Source organism: Oncorhynchus tshawytscha, linkage group LG07 (genome assembly GCF_018296145.1).
Source record: "Oncorhynchus tshawytscha isolate Ot180627B linkage group LG07, Otsh_v2.0, whole genome shotgun sequence".
NCBI classification, from domain to species: domain Eukaryota; kingdom Metazoa; phylum Chordata; class Actinopteri; order Salmoniformes; family Salmonidae; genus Oncorhynchus; species Oncorhynchus tshawytscha.
In genome coordinates, this window is record NC_056435.1 from 9120722 (window position 1) to 9145053 (window position 24332).

Consider the following 24332-nt stretch of genomic DNA (forward strand, 5'->3'; position numbering starts at 1 on the left):
GGTTGTGTAACATGTACCTTTCAGAGAGTGAATGGGCAAGATTTAATTGCCTTTGAATGGGGTATGGTAGTAGGTGCCAGGCACAGCGGTTTGAGTGTGTCAAGAATTGCAACGCTGCTGGGTTTTTCACGCTAAACAGTTTTCCGTGTGTATCAAGAATGGACCACCATCCAAAAGACATCCAGACAACTTGACACAACTGTGGGAAGCACTGGAGTCAACATGGGCCAGTATCCGTGTGGAACGCTTTCAACACCTCGTCGAGGAATCGAGGCTGTTCTGGTGGGCAAATGGGAGAGTGGGGGGGGTGCAACTCAATGTTATGAAGGTGTTTATAACGCTCTGTTCGATATCACTTAGTCTTCCATTTCTTGACCAGTTGTCAGGGGGTGGGACAGGGAGGTTGTTTCAATTCCTAGGCAAGTTCACCGTATTGAAGGCTACTAAGCTCATAGAGTTGGTCTGCGAGGTTCTTGATATGTTTAGCAAGCTCAGACTCCATGTCGTCAGATATGAACTTGTGTGTCTCTGCTACTCTATAATATCCTCTCTTTCACACCCATACATGTTAGTTTTCTTTTTTTTAATCAACGTAACTCTTCAGTGTCCTTCAGTTTATCTTCTCATCCCTTGCTGCTGCTCAGCATCTATTCTATATTGGTTCAACGTAATTTCATTGAAATAACATGAAAACAACGTTGATTCAACCAGTGTGTGCCCAGTGCGAAGCATCACGAAACATTAAATGAATTTTACTTTGTGAAAATCCGTTTTTTGGACCTATCATGCTTACCCATTTTTCCATGTGGTTTCTAACTTCACAGACTCCATGAAATGATGGCAACTTCCTAAACATTCAGTCATATTATTAACGTTGTATATGGCTTCCTAGAAACAAGGGGTGGCTCAATAAACCCTTCGACGTACCCTACTCTCCCCTAAAGCACTCTTGTGCAAGGACGCTGCTTAGACTTCATGCCAACATTTTCATAATTGATTGATCTATCTTTTTAGTGTGTACGTGCGTGCATGCATTCGAGTGTGTACGTGTCTATTTGTGTGAGAGAGGAAAAACAAAACAGGTGTAACTATTGAGAAACCCTACATTGAGAAACCCTACATTTCCAGGTGTAACTATTGAGAAACCCTACATTGAGAAACCCTACATTTGTTATTAATGGGCATGAATGCACAATGTCCTGTGTCTCAACAGTTTCCCAAGGTACCTGTGTACCAAGGGGAACCCCCCTGACATAAATAGGATCATTGTACACCTCTGGAGTGATGTTTTCAGGACCCCTATGACTAAACAAATTGCTATGTGACCCCAGCGCCCCCATATTTACTTGTGACAGGTGTATTAATTACAGCCGGGTTCCCTCCCCACCCTCCTCATTACACCCTGCTCTCTGGGCCTCTTTGTGAAGGGTTTTCCAACATGAGAGTGTCTAACCTTTGACCTTTAACTCTCGTATGGGTCCCCTCCCCTGGCCCCTGGCCTTGGTGGTCAGGGCCCCCAACCTGCCTTGTCTAAAGACGCCTGATTTATTTCTCAACACTCTAAGACTAAATTACTCCCTCTCTTCCTTGACCTCCCCCATTGTGCCGGATGAAGAGGCGAGAGGAGGAAAGGAGAGGAGGAGAAGAGGAGGACAGCTTTCCTTCACTCCAGGCCAAATACAAGGGAGCGAGGCTGGAATTGGCAGCAGAGGACATGCATGAAGCAACCACGCCACTGACCAAGGAAGTATTTGAAAATGAAAAGATGTTTCCCATCTGTGTCATCTCACAGTTTCTCAGAGGAAGGGGGGGTGAGAAGGAGAGGAGGGAGAGAGAGCGGGTGAGAGGGAGAGGAGGGAGAGAGAGAGGGTGAGAGAGAGAGGAGGGAGACAGAGAGGGTGAGAGAGTGAGAGGGGAGGGAGAGAGGGTGAGAGAGTGAGAGGGGAGGGAGAGAGGATGAGAGAGTGAGAGGGGAGGGAGAGAGAGAGAGTGAGAGAGTGAGAGGGGAGGGAGAGAGAGAGAGAGAGCATGTTTTTAATTATCACTGGTAAAAACTTGTTGAAGAAGATAAGGAAATATATTAGGAACAGCCAAGATAATCACCTGATAGTAAGAACAGAAAGCCACTTGATAACATGTAACAGTACGTTCAAAATCAGTCTTGGTGTGAACCAGTGGACTGTGGTTGGGGTAATGAGTGACTCCCACCCCACAGGCTAATAACCCCCCTGTGTTTCAGTGTACGTGAGGGGAAGCATAGCCCTGAGGGCAGGATGTGGGGGTTGATGGGCTCCTCCCATGCCCCACCCACTGTACCCCCACTCCCATGTCTATGGTATCATCAGCGCAGTGGATTGAGAGCCAGCGGAGCCCTGACCTCCCTCCCTGTCACACACCACACACACACACACACACACACACACACACACACACACACACACACACACACACACACACACACACACACACACACACACACACACACACACACACACACTCCACCACACACATACACACTCCCATCCCACTGTGCTGCTCAACTCTGTCTGTCACAATGGAATGGCAGCATGGCCTGGCTGTCACAACCTATTATCACTGAGGTGCCCGGGACACTCTCTTTCTTTCTCTCTCTCTTTCTCCCTTCCTCTCTTTTCTTTCTCCCTTCCTGTTTTTTCTCTCTGCCTCCCTCTCTCATACTCTGCCTCCCTCTCTCATGTATCTCTCTCTCTCATGCATCTCTCTCTCTTGCTCTCTCTCTGTATCTCTCTCTCTCTGTATCTCTCTCTCTGTATCTCTCTCTCTCTCTGTATCTCTCTCTCTGTATCTCTCTCTCTCTCTCTCTCTGTATCTCTCTCTCTCTCTGTATCTCTCTCTCTCTCTCTCTGTATCTCTATCTCTCTCTCTCTGTATCACTCTCTCTCTCTCTGTATCTCTCTCTCTCTCTCTGTATCTCTATCTCTCTCTCTGTATCTCTCTCTCTCTGTATCTCTCTCTCTCTCTCTCTCTCTGTATCTCTCTCTCTCTCACACACACAGACACTGGACAATGGATGCCTGCTATCGTCTCAGATGCTGATATTTCAATCAGTCTTTGTTTACTTGGCATCATTCGTGGCCTTGGGAGATCAATTGCAGCGGTGCTCTTTGTTATCTCTGTGAACAGGCTGGAGGAGGAATGTGAGAAGAGAAGGAGGGGAGAGAAGGGAAAGGTGAGAGCGGAGGGACGTCCCGTAACATGGCTCCTCCCCCCACAGCCAGGCCCAGCACCATAGAGGAGACCTCAGAGACCAGAGGGACCAGAGGGAAGATGAAACCGCAGCACTAATCACTGGTCTTCTCCGTCACCTCTGTCTAACCTCTGGTCGGCTCTGATTTGCACGCCTCACTTTTCTCGCCCTGCAGTTTGAGCCTGACACCATGGAGAAAGAGACGGCATCGCTGATTGAAAACATGGGAGGATGATGATGGCACTAATGATGATGATGATTAGGATGATGAGGAGAGTGATGATGTCCCAGTTGATGATGATAAAGATGATATTGACATTCACTTTTGCACGTACCAGAAAAGGGTTGCAATCGGAGTCTGACCCGTCCTAGCCAGCCAGTGTTTGTCTTATTTAGTGTTTGTGGTCCAAATGGCACCATATTACCTATGTAGTGCACTACATCGGGAATAGCGTGTCATTTGGAACGTAGACAGTGGAATTAGGTGTGATACAGGCTGAACTTCATGTGATGGCCTCGTACTGCATTCCAGACTGCTGGAGCGTCATCTAATAAGGTGGACTGCAGACTAACATCTTAATCCTCCACCGGGATGTCTGTAGAAGCAACAACACGGACAGGAAAATGAGTCTCTTTCCGTGTGGTGATGGCCGGCGGCCCCAGACGTACTTGTCCTTCCCATGATTCTCCACAGACTCGCTAGGTCAAGGCATTTCCATTTCAACATTATTTACATCTCACCCAACCTTCACTCAACTTTGATATTGCAACGCCACTGTTGCTCTTTGCTGTAGTACGCATTAAAGTAGACCCGCAAGGTTACTCTGTCTGTCTGGAGCTCTGTACGACCACACGTCTGGAATTGTTCTGCGGTAAGAATGAATTTTCTAAGGAAATGAAGCGACGGTGGTATTTGAAGTTGACAAAGGATGGATACCGTCACCGCGAGCCGTGAGGCTCTGACATTCCTGCTTTAAGTCTCTTGTTTTGAGATAATAACTGGTGCATTTCTGGTGCAGACAGACAAAGGGGTTACAAAGAGAAAACAAATGCCAGCAATGGACTTTGAGCTGAGACGAGAGAGAGAGAGAGAGAGAGAGAGAGAGAACTTTTTCTCTATTTGCCCGGAGGAATCTGCAGCCTGGCCTCTCAATCTCTAGGGGTGGAGGTGGTGGAGGTGGAGGGGACTGGGGACAGAGGGGTGGAAGTGGTGGAGGTGGAGGGGACTGGGGACAGAGGGGTGGAGGGAGTGGAGGTGGAGGGGACTGGGGACAGAGGGGTGGAGGGAGTGGAGGTGGAGGGGACTGGGGACAGAGGGGTGGAAGTGGTGGAGGTGGAGGGGACTGGGGACAGAGGGGTGGAGGTGGTGGAGGTGGAGGGGACTGGGGACAGAGGGGTGGAGGTGGTGGAGGTGGAGGGGACTGGGGACAGAGGGGTGGAGGTGGTGGAGGTGGAGGGGACTGGGGACAGAGGGGTGGAAGTGGTGGAGGTGGAGGGGACTGGGGACAGAGGGGTGGAAGTGGTGGAGGTGGAGGGGACTGGGGACAGAGGGGTGGAGGTGGTGGAGGTGGAGGGGACTGGGGACAGAGGGGTGGAGGTGGTGGAGGTGGAGGGGACTGGGGACAGAGGGGTGGAGGGAGTGAAGGGAAAGGTCAACAGGGTCCCTTTTGTTTTTTTCCTCTTCTTCTCTTCCCACACGGCACGTTAGTGGTGATGAATCAGACTCACACGGCCCTCCTCTGGCTCTCCTCTGGAACCTCTTTGAAGTTCATGGCAGGCGGCGGGCGAGCTCTTTCTCAGACGGATGCCCTTGATGACAAGAGGCACCCCCGTGTTTATAACACTACTCTGACAAGTCATAAAAGTCTGGCCCGGGCCAGACAGCCAGTGTGGGTCGAATAAACAGGCTCAGGCTGCCCACCCCTCCTCCGTTCTCAAGATGCCAATGAGAAGTTTTGGTTCCACATCAACAGTTTTGGACAATGTTGTCTGATATCAGATGAGGGAGCGGCTGGGGGAATATGTGAGATTGTCGGAATGGGTTACTTTAGGAATGAGAAGCAAAGCTACAGTATATAGCACAGATTGATCAGCAAATGATTCACAAGAGGTTAACATTCAAAGGTGATGTCTGCAAAGTCTCAGTTGAAGACGTTGCATTTAGACTTTGTATTTAGTCATTGCCAAGTGTTGTCTGCAGTACACAAACTATATAAACTGAGTGTCCAAAACATTAAGAACACCTGCTCTTTCCAAGACATAGACTGACCAGGTGAAAGCTATGATCCCTTATTCATGTCACTTGTTAAATCCACTTCAATCAGTGTAGATGAAGGGGAGGAGACAGGCTAAAGAAGGATTTTTAAGCCTTGAGACAATTGAGACATAGATTGTGTATGTGTGTCATTCAGAGAGTGAATGGATAAGAAAAAATATTGAAGTGCCTTTGAACGGGGTATGGTAGTAGGTACCAGGCTCACCGGTTTGAGTGTGTCAAGAACTGCAACGCTTCTGGGTTTTTCATGTTCAACAGTTTCAACAGTTTCCTGTGGTCCACCACCCAAAGAACATCCAGCAAACTTGACACAACTGTGGGAAGCATTGGAGTCAACATGGGCCAGCATCCCTGTGGAACACTTTCGACACCTTGTAGAGTCCATGCCCTGATAAATTGAGGATGTTCTCAGGGCAAAGGGGGGTGCAACTCAATATTAGTAAGGGTCTGAACACTTATGTAAATGTGATGTTTTAGTCGTTTTTTTATGAATACATTAATAGAAACTTTTCTTTTGTTGATTTGTCATTGTGGGGTATTGTGTGTAGATTGATGGGGGGGGGGGGACACACATCTCAACACCAACTGTTCAGAGGAGACTGTGTGAATCAGACATTCATGGTCAAATTGCTGCAAAGAAACCACTCCTAAAGGACACCAATAAGAAGAAGAGACTTGCTTGGGCCAAGAAACATAAGCAATGGACATTAAACCAATGGAAATGTGTCCTTTGGTCTGGAGTCCAAATTGGACATTTTTGTTTTTTGGAGTTTTTGGTTTCAACCGTGAGGGTGAACTGATGATCTCCACATGTGTACTTCCCACAGTAAAGTCTGAAGGAGGAGGTGTTATGATGTGGGGGGGGGGGCTTTGCTGGTGACACTGTCTGTGATTTATTTCGAATTCCAGGTACACTTAACCAGCCTGGCTACAACAAAATTCTGCAGTGATACGCCATCCCATCTGGTTTGGGCTATCATTTGTTTTTCAACAGGGCAATGATCCGACACGTCCAGGCTGTGTAAGGGCTATTTTACCAAGAAGGAGAGTGATGGAGTGCTGCATCAGATGACCTGACCTCCACAATCACCCGAACTCAACCAAATTGAGATGGTTTGGGATGACTTTGACCGCAGAGTGAATGAAAAGTAGCCAACAAGTGCTAAACATATCTGGGAAGTCCTTCAAGACTGTTGGAAAAGCATTCCAGGTGAAGCTGGTTGAGAGAATTCCAAGAGTGTGCAAAGTTGTCATCGGCTCAGACACGAGACAAAAATCTATTTAATCCATTTTAGAGTAAGGTTGTAACGTAACAAAATGTGGAAAAAATCAAGCGGCCTGAACACTTTCCCGAATGCACTGTATACACAGAGTATACAAAACAGTTAAGACACCTTCCTAATATTGAGTTGAACCCCCTTTTGTTTGTCTCTTAGTTGTATCCCCTACAGCTTTCACCTGGATTCACCTGGTCAGTCTGTGTCGTAGAAATGTCTGTGTTCTCTGCATGTTGTGTAGAATTGTCTTTGAAGAGCAAGAACATGTGGACAATAGGCCGACACTGAGCGTTTGTGCTTCAGTGCTTGCCTCTAAAGTTCAGTGAACTGCCTTTTAAAGGGAGTCTGTTGGGAAAGTAGTACAGCAGAAAGCAAAGAAAGCCCAGCATACTTTTCCAGACACAAGGGAAACACTTTGTTCTCTCAGAGGCTGTGGAATAGCTGCCTTGACTAGCCTCACAGCAGAGTCAATGTACGTGTTTGAGATCGACTACCGCAATCAGAATCGCTACTCTACAAATCCCCTTGTATCTCAAATAACTATGTATAAGCGATTCTTGTGATTGAGATTGGCTGTTCTTTGCCTCGTCTTGCTAAAACAGATCCCCTCTAACACGTAGATTGTGATAAAGCCTCTATCTGCTCACAACACACCACCACCACCAGCCCATTGCCCACGGATCAGCCTTTGTCTTGGTGCCTGGACCAAGTCCATCTCTCAACTCTCAAGTCCATGTCCAAGGACCATGTCCATGGCTTGGAGGGTGTGAGGCGTGGGGGTAGCGGTGGATGATAGGAGTGGGAACCAAACAGGACACGGCGCACAGCGAGTAACCTGAGAGAAGTGACCTGGGCGTTGGGCCATATCGGCAGGGAGATCAGGCCTGGAAGTAAAGCCTTCTCCAAAGCAGCTCTGGGGTTTATCAGTCCATCTCTGGCCCCTCTCCAGCCCACTCTGCTTGACCCCTGGCAGGCCCTGACCCTCTCATGTGCCGCTGTTTGTGTGTTTGCTGAGCACCTCAATGACCGTGGCCTTTGGTTTGGGTTCTCTGTGTATGCATGTGTGTGTGTGTGTGTGTGTTGAGAGGGGGTTTGATGTTGTCCAGGGCCTTTGCAAGACATAATGCTGTCGCTGATGTATTTAGGAGTAGGTGCTGTTCTGTGAGACAACACATTGTAGGTTTCAGATTCTATCAGCTCTAGATACTGAGCCTTCCTCTGACCTGACCTGTCCTTGACACCAGATACTCCACTGTTTGGATACCATTACATTTTTATGGCTCTTTTTCGGGAAATGGAAACCTTTCCTCCTCCAACTCTTTTTTCCCTCTCTACCGAGCAGCAGGCACCTCATAGAAACCTCCCCAATACTACTGGACCGATTTCTGAAGAAGCGTTCTGTCAGAACCTCCCAAGGAGATGTCAAAATGTTGACGTTAAGTTAGAAAATGGTTTCCTCCGGCGTGACTTTAAAAGGGAAACATGTGTCTGGGCCTAAGAAATGAAGAGGTAATATATAAATGCAGATGCACTCAGCCCATCTCCAGTTCAGGATATGAATGAGTGAGATAAGAATGTGGAGTATTTGGCTGTGGATGTTATAAACCTGCACTGTAAACAGAGTGGGTGTGAGCAGCAGGCTGTGGCGTGGTGGTTGGTGCACGAGGGTCCATGGGGGTTTGGGGACCCATCCTGAAGAGAGCCCTTCTTGGTGCAAGTGTACTAAGGCTGCTTTTGGCCACTGACCTCTCTCTCTCTCTCTCTCTCTCTCTCTCTCTCTGCCCCCCCCTTCACTCTATTCTGCCTCTCCCTCTGCCCCTCTCTCTCTCTGTGTTCAGAAGAGGAGAGACTGTAATCCCACAGTGTGTGTAGAGCTTTCTCTCCCTCTCTTTGCTCTGATACTGCCAGGCCAGCTGCAGGCTGCAGGCATTCCACTCGTTACAGCGTGTCATCCAGCACCTCTTTAAACTGGACAGGCTCTAGGGGGCTGGAGCTGGGGCTGGAGCTGGAGCTGGGGCTGGAGCTGGGGCTGGGGCTGGAGCTGGGGCTGGAGCTGGAGCTGGGGCTGGAGCTGGAGCTGGGGCTGGAGCTGGGGCTGGGGCTGGAGCTGGGGCTGGAGCTGGAGCTGGGGCTGGAGCTGGGGCTGGAGCTGGAGCTGGAGCTGGGGCTGGAGCTGGAGCTGGGGCTGGGGCTGGGGCTGGAGCTGGAGCTGGGGCTGGAGCTGGGGCTGGAGCTGGAGCTGGGGCTGGAGCTGGGGCTGGGGCTGGGGCTGGGGCTGGGGCTGGGGCTGGAGCTGGGGCTGGAGCTGGGGCTGGAGCTGGGGCTGGAGCTGGGCAGCATGCCAGGGCCTCAACCGCTACTTAACCAGGCCTACGCACTTTATAAAGATACCCAGGACAGGTTTCTAGCAGGACGCACCCCGTGAATCATTTTGAATTACCTTACGGAAGTAGAACAGGAATTAGACTGGACAATTAGATGGCCAAACAGATTAGGTCTTTGTTACATTGTAGTTGCTTAATCTTCCTAGCAATGTGTCATATCAGGGTTATGCTGTGCGGTAGAGGTGTCCTGTGGAGTCGGTGGATGTGTGAGACTTCTAACACGTGTTTGTATACTGTTTGGAGAGTTTCATGTACATTTCTACATCTAAATGACTCTGAAACAACTTCCATTGACATGTGAATATGTCCTAATATGGACACCGTACTGAAAGTCACACTGTATGAGTCCGTCTGGGACGTTTGTTGATGTGCCTGGTCACGCACAACACATGATAGCTGTGTCATGGTTCTCTGGACAGACAGTTGCAACGCCAAGCGGCCAGAGAAGTCACGTAAAATAACAGCACAGCATAATTTGGCTGCTGCAGGCTGAGGCTATGCAGTTGTGTAACTATAGGTCTCACAAAGCTAGCTATTTAGCTGCCCTCATTCTGCCCACAAGCTTAACAAACTGTAAATCTGTAGGAATCTCATTAAAGCAATACCGGAGTCTAGACTGGGGGGGGGGATCTTCAGGCACGAGCGTTTATTACCCTATAGCGGATGCTGCCACATTCAGCAAGTAAACAAAGCCTAATCCTCTGAAAATGTTACAGCTCACTGAGGCATAAATCTTCCACAGCCGCACAACATCAGTTGAATTGGGAGTCCCAAACTGTATCAATGTATACTGCAGTTCATATATCAAAGTAAGTAGGTATTACTAAGCATATGTCTGTCTCTATATGTTAAACAAAGTCACGTACAGTTTCATATTTTTGGGTCAGTGAAATCTATATTTAAAAAAAGATGATCTCATGTTTTGGCGTGAGTTGATTGTTCGTACTTCATGTTGGATATTAGAGCAGGATAAGCTTTACAAACAGGTGTTTCAAATGAAACAGGCTTTGCCTAAAGACTTTAAAATACAGTGCCTTCAGAAAGTTTTTCGCATCGCTTGACTTTTTCCGCATTTGGAAGTGTACAGCCTGAATCTAAGCTGAGCCGAGCTAAAATACAATATTCCAGAAATGTTCCATATGCACAAAAATATTATTTCTCTCTAAATGTGTGCATACATTTGTCTACATCCCTGTTAGTGAGCATTTCTCCTTTGCCAAGATAATCCATCCACCTGACAGGTGTGGTATATCAAGAAGCTGATTAAACAGCATGATCATTACACAGGTGCACCTTGTGCTGGGGACAATAAAAGGCCACTCTAAAATGTGCAATTTTATCACACAAAACAATATCACAGATGTATTGAGGGAGCGTGTAATTGGCATACTGACTGGAGGAATGTCCACCAGAGCTGTTGGCAGAGAATTGCATTTTATCAATGGCAATTTGAATGCACAGAGATACCGTGGTGACATCCTGAGACCCACTGTCGTGCCATTCATCCTCCTCCATCACCTCATGTTTCAGCATGATAATGCACGGCCCCGTATTGCAAGAATCTGTACACAATTCCTGGAAGCTGAAAATGTCCCAGTTCCTGCATAGTCACCAAACATGTTCCAGTTCTCTCCCTACAATATGCAGCAACTTCGCACAGTCATTGAAGAGGAGTGGGGCATCATTCCACAGGCCACAATCAACAGCCTGATCAACTCTATGTGAAGGAGGTGTGTCACGCTACATGAGGGAAATGGTGGTCACACCAGATACTGACTGGTTCTCTGTTCCACCTTTTTATATTTTTTTATTTTTTAGGACCAACAGATGCACATCTGTATTCCCAGTCACGTGAAATCCATAGATTAGGGCCTAATTAATTGATTTCAATTGACTGATTTCCTGATATGAACTGTAACTCAGTAAAATCTTTGAAATTGTTGCATGTAGCGTTTATACTTTTGTTCAAGTATATATTAAATTGTGATTTTTATGTCACTGGCTTATACACAATACAGCATAATGTCAAAGTGGAATTATGTTTTAAGATTTCTTTTTACAAATGAAAAAAAAAGGAAAAGCTGGAATGTCTTGAGTCAATAAGTATTAAACCCCTTTCTTATGGCAAGCCAAAATAAGTTCACAAATAAAAATGTGCTCAACAAGTCACATAATACTCTGTGTTTCAATAATAGTGTTTAACAGGATTTTTATATACAATTATCTGTAAGGTCCCTCAGTTAAGCAGTGAATTTCAAACACAGATTCAACCACAAAGACCAGGTTTTACAACACCTCGCAAAGAAGGGCTCCTATTGGTAGATGGATAAAAAAAAAAAAAAACGGACATTGAATATCCCTTTGAGCATGGTGAAGTTATTATTACATTTTGGATGGTGTATCAATACACTCAGTCACTACAAAGTTAGAGGCGTCCATCTTAACTCGGTTGTCTGAGAGGAAGGAAACCGCTCAGGGATTTCACCTTTAGGCCAATGGTAACTTTAAAACAATTACACAGTTTAATGGCTGCGATATGAGAATACTGAGGATGGATTGACATTGTATTTACTCCACAATACTAAACTAAATGACAGAGTGAAAAGAAGGATGCATGTACAGAATAAACATATTCCAACACATGTATCCTGTTTGCAACAAGGCATTACATAAAACTGTAACAACAAAAAAATGCCAAAGAAATTAACTTTATGTCCTGAATACAAAGCTTTGAGTAACACTCTTCATATTTTCAAGCATGGTGGTGGCTGCATCATTGTATGAGTATGTATGTTATCGGGAAGGAATATGGATTTTAAAAAATATATTAAAAATAAATAAATAATATATATATATATATATATATATATATATATATATATATACAGTATACAGAATAGAGCTAAGCAAAGGCAAAAGAGGAAAACTAGAGGAAAGACTGGTTCAGTCTGCTTTCCAACAGACACGGGGAGACAAATTCACCTTTCAGCAGGACAATAACCTAAAACACAAGGCCAAATATTCACTGGAGTTGCTGACCAAGACAACATTGAATGTTCCTGAGTGGCCTAGTTACAGTTTTGACTTGAAAATTATAATATTCTAATATTGTACGATCCAGGTGTGGAAAGCTCTTAGAGACTCACCCAGAATGACTCACAGCTGTAATCGCTGCCAAATGTGATTCCAAAAAGAATCGACTCGGGGGTGTGAATACTTATGTAAATGAGATATTTCTGTTTTTCATTTGAAATAGATTAGCAAAAATGTCTAAAAAACATGTTTTCACTTTTCCATTAGGGGGTATTGTGTTTAGATGCGTGAGGAAGCAGGCCGGCCGTAGCAACAAAATGTGGAATAAGTCAAGAGGTATGAATACTTTGTGAAGGCCCTCATCCTCATTGTCTGTTTGTTATGAGATGAGGATTTATTGAGATATGCATAGAGTAGCCTTCAGAAATCTACACAGCACAGTCTTATACCGAGAGAACAAAACATTAGGGACACCTTCTTAATATTGAGTTGCGCCCTCTTTTACCCGCAGAACAGTCTTCCACGGGGATGCTGGCCCATGTTGACTCCAGTGCTTCCCACAGTTGTGTCAAGTTGGCTGGATGTGCTTTGGGTGGTGGACCATTCTTGATACACACGGGAAACTGTTGAACGTGAAAAACCCAGCAGCGTCGCAGTTCTTGACACACTCAAATCGGTGCGCCTGGCACCTACTACCATACCCAGTTCAAAGGCACTTAAATATTTTGTATTGCCCATTCACTCTCTGAATGGCACACATACACAATCTGTGTCTCAATTGTCTCAAGGCTTAAAAATCATTCTTTAACCCGTCTCCTCGCCTTCATCTACACCGATTGAAGTGGATTGAACAGGTGACATCAATAAGGGATCCTAGCTTTCACCTGGATTCATCTGGTCAGTCTGTGTCATGGAAACAGCCGGTGTTCCTAATGTTTTGTACAGTCAGTGTACTCTATGTGTCACCAAGAAGTGCCCGTTCACATGATACAGCATGTGCATTGAATATCATCACATTGTCATATAACCAAACAGAGGGTCATTAAGAAAGAAATGGCCTTCGAGACTTTTCCAGTCACCCAGGCAAGAGACAAAGCTTCGTACTTATCCTCAATCAAACACCCCCCAAAAAGCACTTGTGCAGCATTAAGGAATTCCATCGGATGAGAGCCAAGTCAGTGAGTCAATAGGTGACGGATACTTATCCAGCTTTTATTAGGCCAGTGAATGAAGTGGTTTCCCCATTAACAGCAATAGGTTCTTAATCACAGCTCTACCGTCTGCGGCAGTCAGAGCTTGATTCGCCCGGACGGAGGGACGAACTGTTATCTAAAGCAGATACAATTAAGTTCCTGGCATAGGATTAGTGGTCAGTAGCATCTGCTGACTACCGGCCAGGAGGGGAGTCGAGAGGGGAGTCCCAGCTAGGGCCGTATTCTGATTAAAAGGAGACCTTCTGCCCTCTCCAGTCCCTTCTCCCGTCTTGGCCAGGGCCAAAAAAAAGCATGGAGAGGCCTGGCCAAGGTTGGCGTACTGGAAGTGGACACAGTACAGCATGCCTAATAAAACGCCTAGCGTTAATATGAACCTCTTCCTCTCCTCAGTCCACTCCTCATCCATCAGTTTTCAACTGGACTGGACATATGGGGTTCATTAGGCTAATCGACCGGGAGGGAGTAGAGCGGGCGTGAGGGGCTTACTTTGTTCGCATGCCACTCACCCTCCTTCAACCCCCCCCAACAGAAGGTATTTCGGTAATGAATTTGACAGAGGTCAAGTTCACGAGAACCATGGCGTGTGTGGAAATCCTGACTGACCTTGTGAGACGATGCAGAAGGGGTTAATACGGTGTGTGTGTGTCGGTGGGGGGGATATCTTTAACCTACAGATATAGGATCTGTATAGCAAGTATATATTTATTTAAGGTCAATGTTCCGGTCACATAGAGTAGACCGTTGTCTGTTCACGTCAACGTTCCCCCAAAAGTTTCTGAGATCGGCCCCACGGCATCTTTTGCGTAGTACCCACTTTGTGGTATTTGGCTATTTTGCGTGTTAAATTCAAGTCTTTATGTGTTCTAAGTTTAGTAGGGTAATGTGTTGAAACAGTGGGTCTACCCAACACTGGCTCTATGGGTCAACAGAGTCCAGACTGTATAAGGATTTGATAAAGTCGCACAGTTTCAAGATAAACTGAGATGAACACGGCAGCCAACCTTTGTCTGCTGTAAGTGATGTTGGGATAGTAGATGGTAGTCAGTTCTGGACGGTGGTGTGGTGCAGTCACTGACCAGGAACGCCATGAGTGTCTATCTGACATCCCTAAGCCTCATGTCCTGCAGATTAATGTGCAATTTGTGTGGATGGATCATTGCTGTGGATTTTGCAGAGTCAGGGGGGCGAAACAGGCTTCATTTCTTGAGGAACATCTTGTGTCATCATGGTAAGTACCCTGCCATTAACGTGCAAGTCACACCCTATCAATGTTGACCACTTCTCTGAAATCTTGAGTCATTGGGTGTGTGTGTCACATGAATTGTGAATTAAAAGGGATTTGTTTATGACAGAAAAAAAAACATCATTGTTTTTCCAATGAAAGCGCCCAAAAAATCTTGCAACGGTTTTGCCTTTGTTTTGGAAACCACAATGCCATTTGAGAGCACAGCTAACTCTGTCCAGCTGTGACGCTCACAAGTCTGTCCTGTTCTAGGAGTTGTAAATCAGGAAAGCTGTTTTCTTGAAGACAAATTGGATCTGGATTTATCCCATCGATCAATGTTTGTACTCTGTGTGTGTGTGTCTGTGTGTGTGTGCCTGCTCTGGTAGGGGTCTCCCCTGTGTGTGCCCACCACATACCAGTGTTCACAGGAAATTGACCACAGCTTTGAAGATGCGGATCAAGGGATTTTTTTTCTCCATTGGGGATCACAAGTTAGTTCTAAACCACATTGGTTTTGATTATGGTGACTGTTGATGCGTTTTGATGAGGGAACCATGCTTGTCAACATAGTTAAACATGTGGTAAATTGATATTGGTTTGAACCCCACTTGGACTCCCGGATGTTCCAGCGATGCATAGGCATAGGATGTGAGGTGAAATGTTTATGTCATTTGGCAGAAGTGAGTGGGGAAATCTTTGGATCGTGAATCTTGCTTTTAAAGAGATTGATGGGTAGAGTGTATCATGATCAGTTCTCTACGTTGTCATGTCTGCCACAATCCCATTGTGATTAGGCCAAGCTAACAAATGACAACTCATTATTAAATGTTTCAGGAAGAGCCTTCGTAGGCCATGCAATGTCCATCGAAGCAAAATCAACATTCCTTTTGCAGTTCCAAGCATTCGTTATTTGTCTACTTAATTAATTAATTTAATCAGCTAATTAATCATTTAAGCCATTATCAGTTTATCAAGCCACTGCCATTCAATTGTACATGAACGGTATCAGAATACCTGTTATTGGTCAGAGTGAACACAATGCCCATCCAGAGAGGACAGTGTAGCCTACCTACTGCAGCGTGAGTACAGTAATATAACATCCAGAGAGGGCAGTGTAGCCTACCTACTGCAGCGTGAGTACAGTAATATAACATCCAGAGAGGGCAGTGTAGCCTACCTACTGCAGCGTGAGTACAGTAATATAACATCCAGAGAGGGCAGTGTAGTACAGTAATATAACATCCAGCCTACCTACTGCAGCGTGAGTACAGTAATATAACATCCAGAGAGGGCAGTGTAGCCTACCTACTGCAGCGTGAGTACAGTAATATAACATCCAGAGAGGGCAGTGTAGCCTACCTACTGCAGCGTGAGTACAGTAATATAACATCCAGAGAGGGCAGTGTAGCCTACCTACTGCAGCGTGAGTACAGTAATATAACATCCAGAGAGGGCAGTGTAGCCTACCTACTGCAGCGTGAGTACAGTAATATAACATCCAGAGAGGGCAGTGTAGCCTACCTACTGCAGCGTGAGTACAGTAATATAACATCCAGAGAGGGCAGTGTAGCCTACCTACTGCAGCGTGAGTACAGTAATATAACATCCAGAGAGGGGGCAGTGTAGCCTACCTACTGCAGCGTGAGTACAGTAATATAACATCCAGAGAGGGCAGTGTAGCCTACCTACTGCAGCGTGAGTACAGTAATATAACATCCAGAGAGGGCAGTGTAGCCTACCTACTGCAGCGTGAGTACAGTAATATAACATCCAGAGAGGGCAGTGTAGCCTACCTACTGCAGCGTGAGTACAGTAATATAACATCCAGAGAGGGCAGTGTAGCCTACCTACTGCAGCGTGAGTACAGTAATATAACATCCAGAGAGGGCAGTGTAGCCTACCTACTGCAGCGTGAGTACAGTAATATAACATCCAGAGAGGGCAGTGTAGCCTACCTACTGCAGCGTGAGTACAGTAATATAACATCCAGAGAGGGCAGTGTAGCCTACCTACTGCAGCGTGAGTACAGTAATATAACATCCAGAGAGGGCAGTGTAGCCTACCTACTGCAGCGTGAGTACAGTAATATAACATCCAGAGAGGGCAGTGTAGCCTACCTACTGCAGCGTGAGTACAGTAATATAACATCCAGAGAGGGCAGTGTAGCCTACCTACTGCAGCGTGAGTACAGTAATATAACATCCAGAGAGGGCAGTGTAGCCTACCTACTGCAGCGTGAGTACAGTAATATAACATCCAGAGAGGGCAGTGTAGCCTACCTACTGCAGCGTGAGTACAGTAATATAACATCCAGAGAGGGCAGTGTAGCCTACCTACTGCAGCGTGAGTACAGTAATATAACATCCAGAGAGGGCAGTGTAGCCTACCTACTGCAGCGTGAGTACAGTAATATAACATCCAGAGAGGGCAGTGTAGCCTACCTACTGCAGCGTGAGTACAGTAATATAACATCCAGAGAGGGCAGTGTAGCCTACCTACTGCAGCGTGAGTACAGTAATATAACATCCAGAGAGGGCAGTGTAGCCTACCTACTGCAGCATGAGTACAGTAATATAACATCCAGAGAGGGCAGTGTAGCCTACCTACTGCAGCGTGAGTACAGTAATATAACATCCAGAGAGGGCAGTGTAGCCTACCTACTGCAGCATGAGTACAGTAATATAACATCCAGAGAGGACAGTGTAGCCTACCTACTGCAGAGTGAGTACAGTAATATAACATCCAGAGAGGGCAGTGTAGCCTACCTACTGCAGCGTGAGTTCAGTAATATAACATCCAGAGAGGGCAGTGTAGCCTACCTACTGCAGCGTGAGTACAGTAATATAACATCCAGAGAGGACAGTGTAGCCTACCTACTGCAGCGTGAGTACAGTAATATGACAACTGTAACCAGCTGACTAAAATCAGTCACTGTCGCAGATATGCAGGTTAACCAATCAATTGAACGACATTCCCGCCGTTTGGTGTATGAGATGAGATGACATCCTGTGACAATGAGGCTGTAGACAGCTGGTGTGTCTGATCAGCACAGATTGGTTTTAGTGGCACTAATAAAGCTGATTAGCTATTGGACCGCAGGCCCTTTAACCTGATACAGACACCATGTATGCTCTCAGTGTGTGTGTGTGTGTGTGTGTGTGTGTGTGTGTGTGTGTGTGTGTGTGTGTGTGTGTGTGTGTGTGTGTGTGTGTGTGTGTGTGTGTGTGCGTGTGCGTGTGCCACACTTCCTCAGACACTAACACACACAACGTTAAAAGGAAGAGTTTAGTTAATAAGATACCTCATAGATTAAATAGCTCACTTTCAGCAAAGTTGTCTGAAAGTGCAGTGCAGAAAATCCACTATCTGCAATGATTAGATTCCTGTGCCTGGTTGCATTAAACAAGCCTTGAGTCTAGCGACAGAGGTCTAGACAGAGGTGCACAGTGGCGCTGAGGTAACATGCTGTCTGGATGGTGCAAAGCCTCGACTGGAGGAGTCTAGGGAACGCCACAGAACACACTGAGAAGACAGGAGAGTCCAAGCAGATAAAGCTGTTCAATATTTAATGCTTGGTTAATCCTCTCTTTCTCAAATGTCAAAGGAGCCCCCCAGAGTACCACGGACAATGCTGTGAAAACAAACATTCACTGGATGTTTCTCTTTTAAAAGGTCTATCTATGTTGACCTATCATATATCTGGATATAGGAATTCCTGGCTGACTGAGCCTATGATAACAGTTATTGTAAAAGATTAGGAGTAAGGGAAGATGGGAGAGAAAATGGAAGAATCCGCGATTCAAAAACATCACAAATGGTAAATGATCTAAATCTTTGTTAGTGCGTTACTTTTGACAGCCAAACAGTGCCATGTAAAGACATGCTGAGAATGTTATATGTTTGAAGAAGAGAAATCACTGAAAGCAATTCAATTCAAACGTTGGCTTCATGTAGTGATCATGGAGAATATAGTTTACATTTTTCATACTGTTTCTCCTCACACTTACAAATGACTCTAGGAAAGCAACATTGTCCTCACGTTAAGTCTCTAACCACAGTGTGAGGGCAATAATGATCTAATACCTGGACGTCTCAAGTGGAATCTAACTTCTGGGCTATCTACAGAGCAGGTTGGCATTTTTTGTCATGAATCTTGGCCTGGAGGCAGCTCTGCAGAGTATTCACTATCTAGCACAGCCACAAAGTCATGCAATCTAACCCTAACCTTAACCACACTGCTAATCCTAATGCCTAGCCTTAACCTTAAATTAAAAGCACATTTTAGTTTTCGTGAATTTTTACGCCATAGTCAATTTTGACTTTGCAGCTGGCCCATTTAGCCAGCCATTTAGTTTTATCTCAATCTCTTCATTCAAAGACTCAATCATGGACACTCTTACTGACAGTTGTGGCTGTTTTGTATGATGTATTGGTTGTCTCTACCTTCTTGACCTTTGTGCTGTTGACTTTGCTCAATAATGTTTGTATCATGTTTTTGTGTTTCTACTATGTTGTTGTCATGTTTTGTTGCAACCATGCTGTGTTGTCATGTGTTGCTGCCTTGTTATGTTGTTGTCTTAGGTCTGTCTTTATGTAGCGTTGGGTCTCTCTTGTTGTGATGTGTGTTCTGTCCTATATTTATATAGCATTTTCTATTTATTTATTTTTTAAATCGCAGGCCCCCGTCCCCGCAGGAGGCCTTTTGCCTTTTGGAGGCCGTCATTGTAAATAAGAATTTGTTCTTAACATACTTGCCTAGTTAAATAAAGGTTAAATAAAATAAAAGTATTTTTTTTGTTTGTTGCTTGAATCGCTCAGTTCTGCCTCCAGGGCAAGATTCATGACAATAAACGTCAACCTGAGTCTACAGAGCTCCTCATTGTTTACTGTTCTGACTTGAGCCACCTCTTTAAAGGAAGTTAAAACCACCATGATAGCCCATGAAGATCAAATGACTTTGTACCCATCATTCCTTCACAAAGTGTTCAATTGTGTCCCGTTGTAGCTTTCTTCGACAGTGAACAAAGCTCCCTACAGTTGAACTGTACATGTTGTATAGGTGTACAGTGTATTATTTTTATTTTGCGCTCCATGGACTGTGAAAGCAATCTGGCATCAAAGGGAAGCCAAGATAGAGGTAACACAATGCTACATCAGTGACCATACAGTAGGACTGTTAAGGTGTGTTTTGTGTTCTCGTCTCTACACCCCCCCCTCCCCACTCCCCCTCCCTTCCCACAGTGATGTAACATAACAAGGTTTTAATGTGCACGCTCAAATGACAAAGACGCTTTGTGAGCGCAAGGCTATGTACGAATCCATTGACCTTAGAGAAGTAGATCAGTGGATATAACAGCACGGCTCATTTGTTGTCAGAGAGTGACACACCAAATGTACAGATGAAACAGATAAGGGGGACTTTTTTATCGCCTTTGTCAGAAACAAAGACTTATAAAGTAAGATGATAAATGTGTGTTGTAAGGGGAAGAGCACCATGTGATGTTTATTCTGGGCTGCAGGTGGGCGTGATTTCTATTCTGGGCTGTAGGTGGGCGTGATTTCTATTCTGGGCTGTAGGTGGGCGTGATTTCTATTCTGGGCTGTAGGTGGGCGTGATGCCCGACATTGAGGTCTGTTGCTTTTTCTTGATGAAGCAAATCGGGTAGTGGTTCCCAAGTTATATTTAGCTTTTAGGTTCGCTGTGAATGATCTGCCACGCAGCTCGTATGACAACATAATCTTTTCCGTTGTCATTTACACAGGAGTCAATTGACAATGACATTCAGTTATTGTTTTTGACAATTGGTGAAGAGCTTCACTTCCACAATGAACCCTTTATCAGACGGTCAGAGGCAAAGACTGCTAATCAGGATTACGCTTGAGTCTTCATGGGACATAAATGAATTCCGAGACTTTGATAGATGATTACTCTGAGATGAGATTTTAATGGCTTAATGTTGCCAGCAATTAATCTTCTAAGAAGCTGCTGAGTCTTTGTGCTGATTTGACCAGCGGGACCGATACACTGCTGGGGACCGAATCTATTTAATTAATCCTTCAGTGTGTTTGTTCCACGGGCCAGTCAAACATGTTGCCTTTCAATTAGAAAAACAATGACTCATAATAACAGTTCTTCATGTGTAGTGTACATCTGAAAGAGGAAAGGAGCGCTATGAAGAATAGAATGATGAAAAGGTCAACTATGGCGATACTGTCAGGGATTAAAGGGGAGAGTCTAGTTGAAATGATGATCCCATTGGATCATTCTTAAGACAGGCAAAACAAACAGACACTAGAACTCCAGTGGCAGAACCACATGCTATAGTTTCTCGATGAAATGATAACTAGGTTTTAGGCCTCATACGTAAAATCAAGGCAATTATGTAATCATATCAAAGGCTTAAGGTAATTACTGAAAACATAGATATGGACTAAAGTTCAAGTTCGACTGAATATTTAATTTGGTTTTGGTTAGATGATGTCATATCAATATTTTGAGATGTAGTCATAGTACCATGTGTAGATACGAACATTGAATAGATATTGACATTGACAACTACTTTTATTTATGCATTTTTATTTAGTTGACATTTTTTTATTGAAGCTGCTCAACATTTACATTACATCAGTCATCTAGCAGACTCCCACCCAGAGTGACTCACAGGAGAAACCAGGGTCAAACGCCCCACCCAAGGGAATGTCGACAGATCTCCCACCAAGTCAAGTCGGGGACGCAACCCAGCAACCTATCGGCCACCGGCCCAAGCTCCCAACGGCTAGGCCACCAACCACCCCACAGTTCCCGAGAGCTGGCCCTCAACCATCCAAGACCCCCATTCACCACCCCCAAACACCCACCAAGCCACGCTCCCCCAATGCGCCAACAACCAACAAAATGAACAAAAGAGAAAAACGAAGGAAAACAACAGAAAACAGCAACACAAAAACAAAAGACATCAAGGACAACAAAAATCATAACAGCAAGGCAGACTGTATGCGTTTGAGTGCCTGTATGGCACTATTTACATATGTGTGTGTGTGTGTGTGTGTCCCCGGGTGTCCGTGTGTCCGTGTGTCTGTCTAAAGGCTTGAGAGAAGAGAGGAGGAAGGCTCTGGGGGGTAAAAGCTCCCTTCCCGGCTGTCCCCCTCTTTTTGAAGGGAGATAAATGTTTGCATGCGTGCAGGCGAGTCCAAGCAGGCCCAACAAAAGCCTCTAATACCGATTTTGTATCTCAACCCTTCGGCACATTTCTGTATGCTTTGACAGGTCAACTACCATGCAGCAATCTGTTCCCCAAATATTTGTTTTCCTCGACTTAAATCACTTATTACCTAGAGCGAGGAGGGGAGGAAGAGGATGAATTGCACCAGTAGGGGGATATGTAGAAGCTGGAAATGTTCTAGAAGCCTGTGTCTGTGACATTCATCAACAAGGAGTATGTAGTAATCACAAAGTATTTCCATTATATTTTGGCCTAGTTGCTAGTTCCTTTAATGGTATGCTATTTTTAATTTAATTTATTAATTTATTATTTTATTTAACCAGGCAAGTCAGTTAAGAACACATTCTTATTTTCAATGACGGCCTGGGAACAGTGGGTTAACTGCCTGTTGTTCAGGGGCAGAACGACAGATTTGTACCTTGTCAGCTCGGGGGTTTGAACTCGCAACCTTCCGGTTACTAGTCCAACGCTCTAACCACTAGGCTACGCTGCCGCCCCACTCTATCTATGATAGATAATAGGGTGACTTGCTCATACTTCAATCACATGGACACCAACATACAATGTGTTAAAACATCCGAAATGCCTTGGTTGAGTCCTCTACCTATTTGGCATCACAAATTACAATAGTTATGTTGAGTAATTTGCTTGCTACTGTATAATGATTGACCCAGTATATACTGTAGCTACTTACCGTGATTCGGGTTATACTGTAGCGATTTACCTTGACTCTGGCTACCTACTCACCAGAGAGATTTGACATGATGATACTGACAGATGTACGGTTGAAAAGAGGAGGCTAAGCTTTGACTAAATCATCTGCTAACTATCTTGTTAGCTAGCTAATTTGTTTACAAACGAGTTCAGTTTGTGAGTGTGCTAGCGAGCTAAACATCTACAGTTGAAGTTGGAAGTTTACATACATACTCATTTTTCATCCACTCCACAAATTTCTTGTTTACAAACTATAGTATTGGAAAGTCGGTCAGGATATCTACTTTGTGCATGACACAAGTAATTCTCCCAACAATTGTTTACAGACAGAATATTTCACTTATAATTCACTGTATCACAATTCCAGTGGGTCAGAAGTTTACATACACTAAATTGACTATGCCTGTAAACAGCTTGGAAAATTCCCGAAAATGATGTCATGGCTTTAGAAGCTTCTGATAGGCTAATTGACATCATTTGAGTCAATTGGAGGTGTACCTGTGGATGTATTTCAAGGCCTACCTTCAAACTCAGTGCCTCTTTGTTTGACATCATGGGAAAATCAAAAGAAATCAGCCAAGACCCCAGAAAAAGATTGTAGACCTCCACAAGTCTGGTTCATCCTTGGGAGCAATTTCCAAACGCCTGAAGGTACCACGTTCATCTGTACAAACAATAGTACGCAAGTATAAACACCATGGAACCACGCGGCCGTCATGCCGCTCAGGAATGAGACGAGTTCTGTCTCCTAGAGATGAACGTACTTTGGTGCGAAATGTGCAAATCAATCCCAAAATAACTGCACATGTGGACAAAGATGGTACTTTTTGGAGAAATATCCTCTGGTCTGATGAAACAAAAATAGAACTGTTTGGCCATAATGACCATTGTTATGTTTAGAGGAAAAAGGGGGATGCTTGCAAGCTGAAGAACACCATCCCAACCGTGAAGCACGGGGGTGGCAGCATCATGTTGTGGGGGTGCTTGCTGCAAGAGGGACCGGTGCACTTCATAAAATAGATGGCATCATGAGGAAAGGAAAATTATGTGGATATATTGAAGCAGCATCTCAAGACATCAGTCAGGAATTTAAAGCTTGGTCGCAAATGGGTCTTCCAAATAGACAATGACCCCAAGCATACTTACAAAGTTGTGGCAAAATGGCTTAAGGACAACAAAGTCAAGGTATTGGAGTGGCCATCACAAAGCCCTGACCTCAATCCTATAGACAATTTGTGGGCAGAACTGAAAAAGCATGTGCGAGTAAGGAGGCCTACAAACCTGACTCAGTTACACCAGCTCTGTCAGGAGGAATGGGCCAAAATTCAACCAATTTATTGTGGTAAGCTTGTGGAAGGCTACCTGAAATGTTTGACCCAAGTTAAACAATTTAAAGGCAATGCTACCAAATACTAATTGAGTGTATCTGGGTTGGCGTCCCCCCCCCCCTTGGGTTGTGCCGTAGCGGAGATCTTTGTGGGCTATACTCGGCCTTGTCTCAGGATGGTAATTTGGTGGTTGAAGATACCCCTCTAGTGGTGTGGGGGCTGTGCTTTGGCAAAGTGGGTGGGGTTATATCCTTCCTGTTTGGTCCTGTCCGGGGGTATCATCGGATGGGGCCACAGTGTCTCCTGACCCCTCCTGTCTCAGCCTCCAGTATTTATGCTGCAGTACTTTATGTGTCGGGGGGATAGTGTCAGTTTGTTATATCTGGAGTACTTCTCCTGTCTTATCCGGTGTCCTGTGTGAATTTAAGTATGC